Genomic DNA, 14841 nt, shown 5'->3' with positions numbered 1-14841 from the left:
GGCTCCAAGTGAGGTCGCAGATCTTGTGCTGGTTGGCATGGACTGGATGCATCAACAAGCCCCAGAGACCAGGAGACATCTCACGCTGGAAAGTATTCCTCATGCATCAAGTCTGATTCTGCTGTTGTCTCTCAGCCAGAGGATCTACTCCATGGGGTGACTCAGGGATCCAAGCTCCCTCCACTGTAATTTCTCAAGTAGACATCTAGGCAGCAGACAGGGGAGGGCAAAGCCATTTCTGGACACATAGCTTTCCTCTCCTTCCACTGGTGAGCAGTGTTCCTTGCACCCTCCTGCACACAAAGGGGTCATGGGAAGTGCAGTCTCTGGTAGGGGGTCAGCCAATTCCCAGGACCAACTCCACACCCTGGAAGAAAGGTGCAATGGTCTAAATTTGTGTGTCTCCCCAAAATTTACATGTTGAAACCCTAACCCCTAAGGGGATGGTGTTAGGAGATAGGGCCTTTGGGAGATGATGAGGTCATGAGGGTGGGGCCTCATCAATAGGATTAGTGCCCTTATGAAAGGGACCCCAGAGAGCTCCCTCACTCCTTCCTCCGTGTGTGGGCACGGCAAGAGGGCTCCATCTATGAACTGGGAATGGGCCTGCACCACACACTGAATCTGCTGGCACCTTGACCTCGGCCTTCCCAGGGTCCAGAACCGTGAGCAATGAATGTCTGTTGTGTATAAGCCACCCAGTCTGTGATATTGTTACAGCAGCCCAAAAAGAAAACACAGAGTTTGAGGAGAGGCTGGCCCTCCCTGCTACCCAAAGCCCAGGGTGGTACCAGCACATGTAGACATCAGGTACAGGTATAAAAAGTTAAATTCCCAGTTAAATTCCCAAGTTAAATTCCCAGTTAAATTCCCAAGTTAAAGTGTGGGGGCATTTCTGAGCCATGACAGTAACAGAATAAATTGCCACCCCTGCCTGGTCCCAGCAATGCTCACCCCTTGCTGGGACGATTGCAGAGGTCTCCCCGCCTCACCCTTGCTCCATTCTCCCTGCCCAGAACCTGTTCGCCACGCAGAAGCCCTTCACGTCCCTCCTCTGACCATAACCCTCCATGGCTAAATTACATTCAAAGACATAGAGACTGTGTTGGAATAAATTGTATTGAGAGACATACAGACTGTGCCTATTTGAACCAGATGAAGTTCTAAGGGCTGGAGAAACAGCTATGAACAAGACTTACAAAACCCCTGCCCTCGTGGGGTTGATGTTCTTCTGGGAAGTGACAATTTTTTTAAAAGCCGTGGAGAAAAAATATCAGAAAGAGGAGGGTACTATGCAGAGTTGGGGCAGGTTCTAGATTTAAGAAGGTGGTGGGGGAAGGCGCCCTGAGGAGGAGACAGGAGGAAAGCAGAAACTCAGAGGCAGGACAAGGCAGGTAGGGATGTGGGGGAAAGTGTTTCAGGAAGAAGGAACAGCTAGGGCAGAGGCCCTGGGTTTCACCCACACCTGAGGCAGAGTGACAAGAGGACGGAGAGCAGACGGGGGCTGGATCAGGAGGGGTGCTGGCCGGCGGGGTGAAGACTGCAGCTTGACGGGGTGAGGTGGGAGCCATGGAGGGTTATGGGCAGAGGAGGGACGCGATGGGCTTCTGTGCGGAGAACAGGCCGGGGCAGGGAGAATGGAGCAAGGGTGAAGTGGGGAGACCCCTGCAATTGTCCCCGTGAGGGGTGAGCGTGGCTAGGACCAGGCAGGGGTGGCGAGAAGGTGATGGATTCTGGGTAGGTTTTGAAGGTAAATCCATGATACAATGAACTTTGGGCACTTGGGGGGAAGCATGGGAGGGGGAGTCGAGGGATAAAAGACAACATATATGGTGCAGTGTGATGGGTGCACCAGAATCTCACAAATCACCACTAAAGAACTTACTCGTGTAACCAAATTCCACCTGTACCCCAATAACTTATGGAAAAATAAAATAAAATAATAATAATAGTAAGTAAAGCCAATGGGATTTATGATCCAACACAGCATCCAACTCCACTGTATAAATCTTGGGTCTCCAACAGGAAAGCACAGCTCTGAAGGGGTCTGGGCTGGTGAGCGTTAGAGGCTGAATTGTGCCCCCCACCAAATTGAAAGGCTGATGTCCTAACCCCAGTACTTCCCAATACGGTGACTGTATTGGGACATAGGGCCTTTAACCAGGTGATCAAGGTCAAATGAGGTCACTAGGGCCAGCCCTAATCCAATCTGTGGTGTAACTACAAGGAAAGTAGGACTCAGACATGTACAGAGGGTCGACCATTTACAAGCTAAGGAGGGAGGCCTCCAGGAAACCAACCCTGCCAACAAATGACAGTGTGTCCCTTCGGAGGCTAACCCCAAGAGGCCTCTGTGCTCTCTGTTCCTCTCAGGTCCCTGCTCAGCCATGTGCACTGGCTTGCGCTAGCTTGCTGGAGGATGACAGGCCCATGGGGGAAGTCATCCTGGTTAAAGGTATTCTAGGCCAGCCAGCACAACCCCCAGCCCACAGTCCAAGCTGTGGACAGATACGGGAGCAAGTCCAGCCAACATCAGCCAAACTCAGATCAGCGAAACTGTCTAGCTGGTTCATAACTTCATGAACTATAATAAATAATGGTTGTTTCTGTTTTAAGCTTCTAAATGTTGCCATGGTTGGTTATACAGCAATAGCTAACTGATACACCTTCCCAGAGCAATGTCTTTATTGGTATTCCCACCACCAATGTATAAGAACACTTATCTCAGTTACTCCCTGACCTATCCTGAGGAATAACTGCAAACTTCTGATTTTTTAGATCTCCAAGGGTCCAGGGTGGGTGGGTAGAGACTGCTCATTGTTCCCCAACATCTGGTGTCTCCTTCTTCCATAGTACTCGAACCCTTACATTTTAGCTGCATTTCCCAGTCTCCCTTGCAGCTAGGTGTGGCCATGTGACTAGGTTCCAACCAATGAGGTATAAGTAGCAACATCATGTTGCCGCTTCCAGGAGACAGACTACTGCATTCAGATTCTGGTTTTGCCACTTCTCTGTTGAGGAAATTTGGTAAAGTGACTTAGTTTCTCTGGTGCACCAGTTTCCTCATCTGTAGAGTGGGGATAACGATAGTATCTGCCTTATAGTGTTGTCAAGAAGTGAAGAAACACGATGCATTTCGAACATGCTTAAGGCCGGATGTGGTGGCTAATGGCCAGATGTGGTGGCTAACACCTGCAATCCCAGCACTTTGGGAGGCGAAGGTGGGCAGATCACTTGAGGTCAGGAGTTTGAGACCAGCCTGGGCAACATGGTGAAACCCTGTTTCTACTAAAAATACAAAAATTAGGCTGGGTGTGGTGGTGCACACCTGTAGTCCCTGCTACTTGGGAGGTTGAGGCATGTGAATCGCTTGAACCCAGAAGATAAAGGTTGCAGTGAGCCAAGATTGTGCCACTGCAATCCAGCCTAAGCAACAGAGTGAGACTCTGTCTCAAAAAAAAAAAAAAAAAAAAAAAAGGACAGTACTTACACATGGGAAGTTTTGTTATGTGTTGTTATCATTACCAGTATAATAATACTTTCATTTTATTTTTTGAGAATGGGTCTTGCTGTATCCCGAGGCTGGAGTGCAATGGCATGATCATGGCTCACTGCAGCCTCAACCTCCTGGGCTCAAGTGATCATCACACCTTGGCCTCCTCAGTAGGTGGGACTATAGGTGTGTGCCACCACATCTGGCTATTTTTTTAAAATTTTTTTTGTAGAGATGGAATCTCTCTATGTTTCCGAGGCTGGTCTCAAACTCCTGGGCTCAAGCAATCCTCCCACCTCGGCCTCCCAAAGCATTGGGGTAACAGGTGTTAGCCACCACACCCAGCCAATAATACTTTTATCATCAGCTCCTAAGGTTGATGTAAGGTTTAAGTATGACCAAGCTCCATGTCTATTATCAGAACAAGTTTCCCTGATGCTTATTTGTCTACCAAGACCGGGGAGAAAGATTAGGAATTATATCCATCCATCTACTCCCTCCTCCCCAGCACCACCCCACGAGGCTCAATAGATTTTCCATTTCCTTCGTGATATGTACTCATTTGCCCAATAAATCTTTTTCAAGGCATGAAAATTCATAGGGGGAATTTTTGGGTCCAAGTTTCTTTTAAGAGGTGCCTACAGGGATGTAAATGTTTATTTATAGCTGATCACCTGTTTTACAGACAGGTTGAGAGGTGGAAAGAAGTGGAGGGAAGGAAGAGGTAGGTGTGAAGTTGGCATTTTTCATTGTTGATCCAGTGTAGCACAGAGAGGTTGGTGTGAGCAGATGCATGTGGAAAGGAGGAGGAGAAATTGGGTCAGGAAGGAGCCTGAGCTATTTTTTTCTTTCAGTGTGGGTGAGTAGCTGTTTTAAGGAAAAAGAAAGTGAAAAAAAGGAAGTAAGAGAGTGAATGCCTAATATATGAATACTCAGAACTTCTGCGCCCTTTGATTAGTAGGAATCCCAAGAAAGAAGAAGCTTTGGGAGTGAGCAGGGAGTTGTTCATTCAACAAACATCTGAGCACCTACTCTGTGCCAGGCACTGTTCCAGGGTCTGGGAACCCAGCAATGAACAAACGAAAGTCTTTTGCAGTGTGGAACCACCGCTCCTAATTTCTGGGCAAGATCGGAGAATAGGATGAAATGGAGAGTGAAGGGGGAGGCCACCTCAACTTCAGTGGTCAGAGAGGGCCACCCTAAGAAGATAACATTTGAGCAGAGACCCACTTGGCAAAGAGAAGACAGTTACATAGGTATCTAAGGAAGACATTCTCCTTTCATCCAAGTGTTCACTGATGCTGTGCTTAGAAGAATTGGCAACACCCGACTGGGCACAGTGGCTCATGCCTGTAATCCCAGCACTTTGGGAGGCCGAGGCGGGCGGATCATGAGGTCAGGAGATCGAGACCATCCTGGCTAACACGGTGAAACTCTGTCTCTACTAAAAATACAAAAAATTAGCCGGGTGTGATGGCGGGCGCCTGTAGTCCCAGCTACTTGGGAGGCTGAGGCAGGAGAATGGCGTGAACCCGGGAGGCGGAGCTTGCAGTGAGCCGAGATCACACCACTGCACTCCAGCCTGGGCGACAGAGCAAGACTCTGTCTCAAAAAACAAACAAACAAACAAACAAAAACAAAAACAAAAACAGAAGAATTGGCAACACCCAAGAGTCCATTCTTAGAAGACTGGCTAAATATATCAGGATTCAACTGGGTGAGAAATAAGTTGAATATTTGAATATGGTAGTAGTTCTGAATTACAGAATTAAATGAAAACAAACAAAGAACCATTGATGATGGCATGTATGTGTACTCTCACTTGTGTTTTCTTTAAGTGAGGGGGCTTCAGGGGCTTTCACTCAGCAGCTATTTACCAACTTTCACAGAAACATTTCAATAAATTAGCAACCTATATAGAAGTAGTAGTGCTTCTCTGCTAATCATCAGCTGTGTATATAAAGTGTATCAGTCAGTTTTGCTGTGTAACAAACTACTCCAAAACTTAGTGACTTAAAACAAGAAGCATTATTAGCTTATGAATGTGGCCATTTGGGCTAAGTTAAATGGGATAGTTCTGGCCTCAGCTGACCTCATGTGTTCAACAGTGGTCAGCTGTGGGCTGCCTGGTCCAGATTAACCTTGTCCAAGATGACTTGCCTCTCTTCCCTGGGCATCTCATCCTCCAGCAAGCCAGCTCAAGCCAGTGCACATGACTGAGCAGGGATCTGAGAGGAAGAGAGAGCATAGAATTCTCTTGAGGTGTGTGTGTGTATGCATTGATCCTCAGCCTCACTTTTCTTATACATAGAATGAACCTGGTTAATATTACCCATTCCATAATAACAATGCCAAATGCCTATCAGCTGCATACTATGAGATATATACTGTTGTTATTGGATAAGTTGTGATAAGTAAATTATTATTATTATTATTATTTGAGATGGAGTTTTGCTGTTGATGCCCAGGCTGGAGTGCAATGGCGCAATCTTGGCTCACTGCAACCTCTGTCTCCCAGGTTCAAGTGATTCTCCTGCCTCAGCCTCCCAAGTAGCTGGGATTACAGGCACCCACCACCACGCTGGCTTTTTTTTTTTTTTTTTTTTGTATTTTTAGTAGAGACGGGGTTCTGCCATGTTGGCCAGGCTGCTCTCGAACTTCTGACCTTAGCTGATCCACCCACCTTGGCCTCCCAAAGTGTTGGGATTACAGGCGTGAGCCACCACTCCTGGCCAGTAAATCGTATTTTATTGATGCTGAGTTGTTAGTTATTTACATTTTAATATCTCTCACATTGAAATGTGTCTTAAACAATTGTTCATATCTTTGGCTTTTCTTCTTCTTTCTTTACAGAGTTCATAACTTCTTTATTTTATAAGCAATACCTCTGAAAGGAAAATTGTCACATTCATGTCATATCATAGTCAGGAAGAAAAATTAGGTTGCATCCTGAGGTTAACCAAATATACCAGATTCACCATGTTTAGTCCTGGTCCCCACATAATAAAACATTGAGCACTTTGTGTAAGCCGGACTCCTTAGCAAAAAAAAAAAAAAAATATATATATATATATATATATATATATATATATATATATATATCTGAGTTTTGCCATGCTGAGATTTGAAGAGAGTTCACAAACTTTCTGGATGTGGTAATCATTTAATATTATTACCGCTTTTTTTTTTTATCATGAAAGAACAAATGTAATCTTGGTAAGCTTGGTAATCTTGTGATTTTTTTTCTTTTAAATACATTTTGTGTTTTTAACTTCAGAAGACTTTATATGCATATCTATGTGCCCACAGAAAATATCGACATTGTTTTATGTGTTGTTGGGTTTTCACGTCATTCATGTCAGACTGCATCCGTAGATTTGCAACTTGCTCCCCCCATCCTCCCGTGAAATGATGTGTCTTGGAGACAGACCTTTTCATATCCATCCACGATGATCTATTTTGTTCTGTAAAATGAGTATAATAACAACACTTAACCAACAGGATCTTGATGAGGACACATTAAGCTCTCAATAGATGTTACTTAATTTATAATGATTCTGTCTTTGGAATCATTTTTCTAGCGAGACTGCAGAAAAGCCCTGTGGGCTGGAAGTGGCTAGGAGAACCTGTTTCTCTAAGCAGACTTGGCAGCTCGCTGCCCTTGAATGATTTACCCCATACACCCCCAAGTGATTGTATCCTTCTAGGTTTTAAATAACAAGGTGAGTTTTCCCATTTCAATCATACTTCTTCCTCTTGCAACCCCACCTCAAATAAATGGAAAGTTTTTTAGTAGTAGTGAAGCAAGAAGGTCTTTGGGGACATATTGCTCTGGGTTTAATCCTGGATATGCCATTTCCAAGCTGACCTGCCCCAGGGGGTCCGAGGCTCCCAAATGATCACTGTTTGGAGATGGCCACATGAACTAGATACATCCACACAATGTGACTAATTCCCTGCAATTGCCAAAAAGCATGAAATAGATTCCTCTCCTTGTGGGATGGTCCCTACTGATAGGATTCCCTGCTTGGTGCCACAGAATCCTGCCTTATGGACCACAGCAAATGTACCAGAGGATAGAACAACAGCTCACCGGCCCATGAAGTGGTCTTATGGCAGAGTCTTACTCAACAGGGGTCTATGATCTTGGATGTCTCAACCTGGCAGATCATAGACTTCATCCTGCCAACTGATGAGCACACTTTAGGTCACGTCACACATTTTCCTTTTAATTTAATGAGTTACCATCATTAAAACATTGAGATAGTTTACATTTACAAACACCATCTTTCATTCATTCGACTGTTTCAAAACAACATTCATAGGCCATCTGGTATGTGCCAAGATATGTTCCAGGTTCTGGAGGCTCAGAGGTAAATTAGAAACACACATCCCCTACCATCATGGGTCTGTACCATTTTAGAAACAAGGCAGACAGTAAGCAAAAAGAAATATTCATAACGTAATGAGCTCCAGCTTATTTAGAGAAATTGAAATATCAAAACTTACTGGGCCAGCAACTCCATTAGAGGACGTAATAGAAAGATAGTGAAGAGCCATATTACAGAGGTTCTAGGTAAACAAAGAGCTCAAAGTCAGAGCCTCAAAGCTCTCTGGCCCTTGAAGAGTTGTGAATATCATCCTATTAGGCATAGAGGATATGCTTCAGGCATACTGGGTGTCACCTGCAATGTCCAGCACGTAGTGAGTGCTTTATGAATGTCTATCTCTTGAATGATTGTGGAAGCTGTGCCTTTTCTGGTGACCAGATCATTGGGAAGAACACTTATTCATCCATTCAACAATTCCAGAGAGGTTTGATTTTGTGAAGGACTCACTCTTGCAGAGGGTGTACAATTCAAAACCCACATAATTCAAGACTAACCGTGACAAAAAGATGGTGGGTGTGTCTATTCACCAGCTAAAGCGACACTAAAATAACAGTCACAGTTTACAATGTATGCGATTGGTTGTATTTGGAAGCATGAGAAATTGTAGCCATGCTGCATTTCTGTAAATCTACAATAACATCCCTCTTGTGACCCCAGCTTGCAACATAAAAAATAGGGCTTTGACGGCTGGGCGCGGTGGCTCGCGACTGTAATCCCAGCACTTTGGGAGGCCGAGGCGGGCGCATCACGAGGTCAGGAGATTGAGAACATCCTGGCCAAGACGGTGAAAACCCGTCTTTACTAAAAATACAAAAAAAAAAATTAGCCGGGCGTGGTGGTGGGTGCCTGCAGTCCCAGCTACTCGGGAGGCTGAGGCAGGAGAATGGCGTGAACCTGGGAGGCGGAGCTTGCAGTGAGCCGAGATCGCGCCACTGCACTCCAGCCTGGGCGACTGAGCGAGACTCCATCTCAAAAAAAAAAAAAAAAAAAAAAAAAAAAAAAAAAAAAAAAAAAAAATTGGGCTTTGCCAGTAACTCGCATATACTTATATAGCCCTCTCCTCCCCACTCCACTGCTTCTCCTAACCCAGAATAACCAACAGCCTGAGTCCGGGGCATACCTTTCTCTGAATTTCCTTTCTGTACCTTCCCCCTCTTCAGGGCTGTTTGGGAAACTTCATATTAATAATTTCAATCCGGTTGTAGCCAGGCCCTGCTGTCCTAAGAACCAAAGCTGTCACTTAAAAATGACTTTGCAGTTCTTGCCCTCATCTGCTTTCAGCCCATGCTCTCCACAGCCCAGAGATCTTTGTTTCCAGGCAACAGCAGGGCTTTCCCCAGGCGGATGGGTTCTTTGAAGGAGGGAAAAAAAAATCTCCAGCTAGTCTGTGTAGAGCGTCAGCACCACCCAACGCTAATGCTTGAATGGTTTAGAACTGCGGACAGCTCATGCCAGACAGATTCAGCACCACGGACAGCCCCCAAGGCAGCTCGTGATGTGAATGGTTCAGCACCGCAGACAGCCCAAGCTTCGCAGAACAGCCCTGATGGAAATAGTTCAGCACCACGGACAGCCTTGCTAATATCCATCAGAACCACGGGCAGCTCAGGCCAGAATGGTTCAGCACCACGGGCAGCCCCCCAGCCTCGCAGGACAGTCCCCACAAGCCTCGCAGGTTAGCCTGTGCCTGGATTATTCCAGCATCACGGAGAGCCCTGCTGGACTGGTTCTGCAACATGGATAGGAACAAGTGTCATTTCGCCACCACCTGTGCTAGATGTAGACGCTCTTCTAAGCTGATTCCTGAGCTCACTCTGCAACCCTCACCCCTGGAGGCTCTGAAGGGGCTATTTGGGTAATCCAGGCTCTTCTGGAGTTGACCTCAGAAATGCAAGCATCCAACAGTTAATATGCCCAAAAGGGAACTCTGGATTTTCCTCACGAAATAAACTTGATCCCGCTTAGTGCACTTCAGGACACTCAGTTGCTCAGTCCCAAAGCCCAGAAGTCTCCCTTGATTTCTGTCTTTCTCTCACACCTCACACTCCAGCCATTAGTGAGTCCTCTCAGCTCCACCTGTAGAGCAAATCCTGAATCTACCCACTGCTCTCCATCCCCACTGCCACTGCCTTACTCCAGGCCACCATCGCTTCTTACCTGGTTTGCTGCAAGAGCCTCCTAAGTGATGCTCCTACTTTATTGCCCCTTCTAGTGCATTCGCCACACAGCAGTTTCAGTGACCCTTGGAAAATGTAAACCAGAGTCTATCACACCATTCCTCAGTACCTGCCACTATCTCCAATACACCTACAATAAAATTCTAAGATCTTCCTTTAGCTCTCATGACTCTGCATGCCTCTCTTTTTTTTTTTCCTTTTGAGATGGAGTCTCACTCTGTCGCCCAGGCTGGAGTACAATGGCGTGATCTCGGCTCACTGCAACATCCGCCTCCCGGGTTCAAGCGATTCTCCTTCCTTAGGCTCCTGAGTAGCTGGGACTACAGGCGCACGCCACCACGCCCAGCTAATTTTTGTATTTTTGGTAGAGACAGGGTTTCACCATGTTGGCAAGGATGGTCTCAATCTCTTGACCTCGTGATCCGCCCCCCTCAGCCTCCCAAAGTGCTGGGATTAGAGGCATGAGCCACCGCGCCCGGCCGCCTCTCCATCTTACATCCCGTTACTCTCTCGCTTTCCTGGTCACACTGGCCACACCACCTCCCTGTTGGTTCCTCAGTGCCTTTGCCTCTGGTGTGCTCTGTCCATGGTGCTGAACGCATTCAAGTGTGGATTCAGCTGTAACTGTCTCCTTTCCACCATTTGGTTCTTAGCTCAAAATGTTACCTTTTCTAAATGGCCTTCCCTGACCATCCCCATCTAAAGTGGCTTCAAAGTTACTATCACAGTGATTTATTTCACAGAATTTAGTACTTCACAGAATTTAGCACAAACTAGGGACATGGATGAAACTGGAAACCATCATTCTCAGTAAACTACCGCAAGGACAAAAAACCAAACACCGTATGTTCTCGCTCATAGGTGGGAACTGAACAATGAGAACTCATGGACACAGGAAGGGGAACATCACACTCCGGGGACTGTTTCGGGGTGGGGGGAGTGGGGAGGGACAGCATTAGGAGATATACCTAATGCTAAATGACGAGTTAATGGGTGCAGCAAAAACAACAGGGCACATGGATACATATGTAACAAACCTGCACATTGTGCACATGTACCCTAAAACCTAAAGTATAATAAAAAAAATCCTGAAATCATTATACTAAGTAAAATAAACCAGACAACAAAGGAAATAAAAAAGAATTTAGCACAAACTGTATTTCATTTTGCATTTATTGGTTTACTTGACATTGTCTGTTTTCATCATTAGAATGTAAGCTCCATTAGGCCTCAGACATCAGTTGCCTTAGCTACCTGGAACAGCATCTTCACATGGCAGTTGTTTAATAAATATTAGTTGAATGAGTGAATGAATGAATGAATGAGTGGATGAATTCTCAGCCCTCCATTAATTTTTCCTTTGCTGGCTAGTGATGGAGCCCACAAAAAAGTGTCAACAGCACTCACCTCCTGGTAAAATTGTGGTCCAGGGTTTGTGTTGGGGTCCCCAAGATCACCCTCAGGTTTGATGATTTCCTGGGAGGAGGTCTCAAGAGAGACTCAGCACATAGTCATACTCACGGCTATGATTTACTACAGTGAAAGTATACAAAGCACAATCAACAAAGGGAAAAGGCCCATGGGCATAACACATCTGTACTCCACCCCTTGACTTGCCATGAGGCTATGGCAAGACAGAGAATGTGTTATGTTACAGCAGGATAATGAAGAATTGGAACCAAGAATTCAATCTACCACACCTAGTGGTGGCATGCAGCTATAATTTATTAATCGTGATTTTATTTCCCTTTTAGGTTATGGCACTTGAAACTGGTTTTCCATTTATAGGAGTGCGGTAAAGTTTCCATTTAAAGGTACTTCTTAAATGGTTTTAGAAAACAAGTTCATTTTAAATAAAAATATTAAGTAAATAGGAACGCGGGGATGTTGTGTGTAAATGAAAGCAATCATGAAGATGTTATTCGTTGCTGCAGAAACAGGGCAAACATTGAAAAAGGATGTTTGAGAGGTTGAAGTTTGAGAAACTTTAAAGTAAGACATAAAACAGGGTTCCAGATACTCTCCCTTCATTGTTTTCTTCTGTTTCAGGAAGAAATCACCTCTAAGGGGTCACTCAGTAACATTCCTTTGGGCCAGGCGCAGTGGCTCACGCCTGTCATCCCAACACTTTGGGTGGCCAAGGCAGGTGGATGACCTGAGGTCAGGAGCTCGAGCCCAGTCTGACCAATATGGAGAAACTCCATCTCTACTAAAAATGCAAAAATTAGCCGTGCGTGGTGGCGCAAGCCTGTAATACCAGCTACTCGGGAGGCTGAGGCAGGAGAATCGCTTCAACCCGGGAAACGGAGGTTGCGGTGAGCCGAGACTGTGCCACTGCACTCCAGCCTGGGCAACAAGAGCAAAACTCCATCTCAAAAAAAAAAAAAATTGTTCCCTCAGAATTCTGGGGAAGCCCCTCAAACTTGAGTCCATTTTGAAACAACCATAATTCATCTGGACTATCAGGATCATAACTGGAGATTTTTACCCCATATTGAGGACCTGCTGTTCAATAATTATAATGGTAATACCAGTGACGTTTACTGAGCACTCAAAATTAGGACGCATATGTATTCACTTATATGATGTTCACAATAACCCTATGAGGTAGGAAATATTATTGTCCCCATTTTGCAGGTGAGGAAACTGAAACCGAGTTAATTAACTTCCCAAAGTTATACAGCTAGTACATGGTTAGATCTGCATCTGGATGCCCAGTTCCTAACCCTCTCAAGACTCTGTGACCTGGGGCAGCTCACCTGGTCTCCTGCACTGAATGTCTTGTTATCAAAGGAAGTGATGAGGATTGGATGAAATGTCTAATTCTTGACACTTCATCTCTCTTCTCTGCACACTCTGAACTATCTTTGGAATGGCAGGAAACTCATCTCCTAAACATAGAAATGAAGAAAGTTTCCCATCCCAATTACATAACCTATCTGAAAACTCCTAGGCAAAATCAATCTCAGTCCTTCCATAATCTTGCTGTGTGTCCTTTGTACAACTCATTTAACTCCTTTGTGCCTCAGTTCCCTTCTCTGTTAAATGGAGATAATAATACTACCACTTTGGGCTGTTGGAAATAAATGAGATAATATTAACGAGATGCCTTTCCTTATAGTATTTTTTTGATGAATGACAGTTATTTTTGTTTTTCTGAATAATCAGGGTAATTCAATTTTCTATCCATTTGGAAAAGGAGGTTAAATCTTACCTCATACCATTCAAAAAAATTCCAGGGCCGGGCGCGGTGGCTCACGCTTGTAATCCCAGCACTTTGGGAGGCCGAGGCGGGCGGATCACGAGGTCAGGAGATCGAGACCACGGTGAAACCCCGCCTCTACTAAAAATACAAAAAATTAGCTGGGCGTGGTGGCGGGCGCCTCTAGTCCCAGCTACTTGGAGAGGCTGAGGCAGGAGAATGGCGTGAACCCGGGAGGCGGAGCTTGCAGTGAGCCGAGATTGCGCCACTGCACTCCGGCCTGGGCGACAGAGCAAGACTCCGTCTCAAAAAAAAAAAAAAAAAAAAAAAAAAAATTCCAGAAGGTTCAAACAAAATAAATATATAAAAAAAGACTGTAAAATATAAGATTATACAGGAAAACGTGTTTATGATAGTAAGGTGAGGCCAGGTGAAGTGACTCATGCCTGTAATCCCAGCACTTTGGAAGGCTGAGCCAGGAAGATCAGTTGAGGCCAGGAGTTTGAGACCAGCCTGGGCAACATAGTGAGACCCTGTTTCTACAAAAAATTTAAAAATTAGCCAGGTGTGGTGTCACATGCCTGCAGTCCCAGCTACTCAGGAGGCTGAGGCAAGAGGATCACTTGAGCCCAGGAGTTCCAGGCTGCTGTGAGCTATGATCACACTACTGCACTCCAGCCTGGGTGACAGAGTAAGACCCTGTCTCAAAGAGACGGGGGAGGTGAGGCGGGGAAGAGAGGGAGAGAGAAGGCGAGGAAGGGCATCTTAATACCCTAAAAGCAAAAATAAAATAAAATAAAATAAAAAGGATATCTTGGATTTTTATTAAAATTCAAAACTTCAGGCACTGTGTAAACACAATAAAAACATAAGGGAGAGGCCAGGAGAAAATATTTGCCACAGATAGAGTAACAGGCAAAGGATTAATGTGCAGAATATAGAAAGAATGTCTATTAATCAGTAAGTAAAAGCTATATAAACAAATAGAGCAATGCGGAGAGGAGATAAACAGGTAATTCACAGAAGAGAGAATAAGCCTGTTCAAAAACATGTGAGTTTTCCTCTCCTCACTAGTAATCACGGGAATGTAGCTAAGATGACGCAGGGACACCGTTTTCCCCCTACCTATGGCTTTGCCGAAAATTTTAAAAATTTAATGTAGCCTCCATGAGAGCAACTTGGCTGTAGTCACTGCATTGTAAATTTGAACAACACTGGTCACTGATAATAATAGCAGCTATTAGGCACTGTTGTAAGAACTGTACATGTATTACTTATTATTGTTATTATTGTTTTACCTTCATAGAAATCCTGGGACTTGGTAATCATAATTATTCCCACTTCACAGCATGGGCAACCGAGGCACGGAAATGTTAAGTAACACACCCGAGGACTCACTAGTAACAAATGGCAAAGCCAGCCGCTGCCCCAGGCGGTCGGGCCTCAGGGTCCCCGGGCTGCCACCCCCTGCCCCAGCTCCTTCTCCCTTCCGCCCACCCCGGACTCCCGGTTTGCAGACTGGAGAACCACGGGGGGCGTGCGCAAAGCTGCTGGCCTTGGGGCGTCTGTCGCAGGGGA

The sequence above is a fragment of the Symphalangus syndactylus genome, chromosome 13 (genome assembly GCF_028878055.3).
Source record: "Symphalangus syndactylus isolate Jambi chromosome 13, NHGRI_mSymSyn1-v2.1_pri, whole genome shotgun sequence".
Taxonomy (NCBI): domain Eukaryota; kingdom Metazoa; phylum Chordata; class Mammalia; order Primates; family Hylobatidae; genus Symphalangus; species Symphalangus syndactylus.
This window is presented reverse-complemented; position numbering follows the sequence as displayed.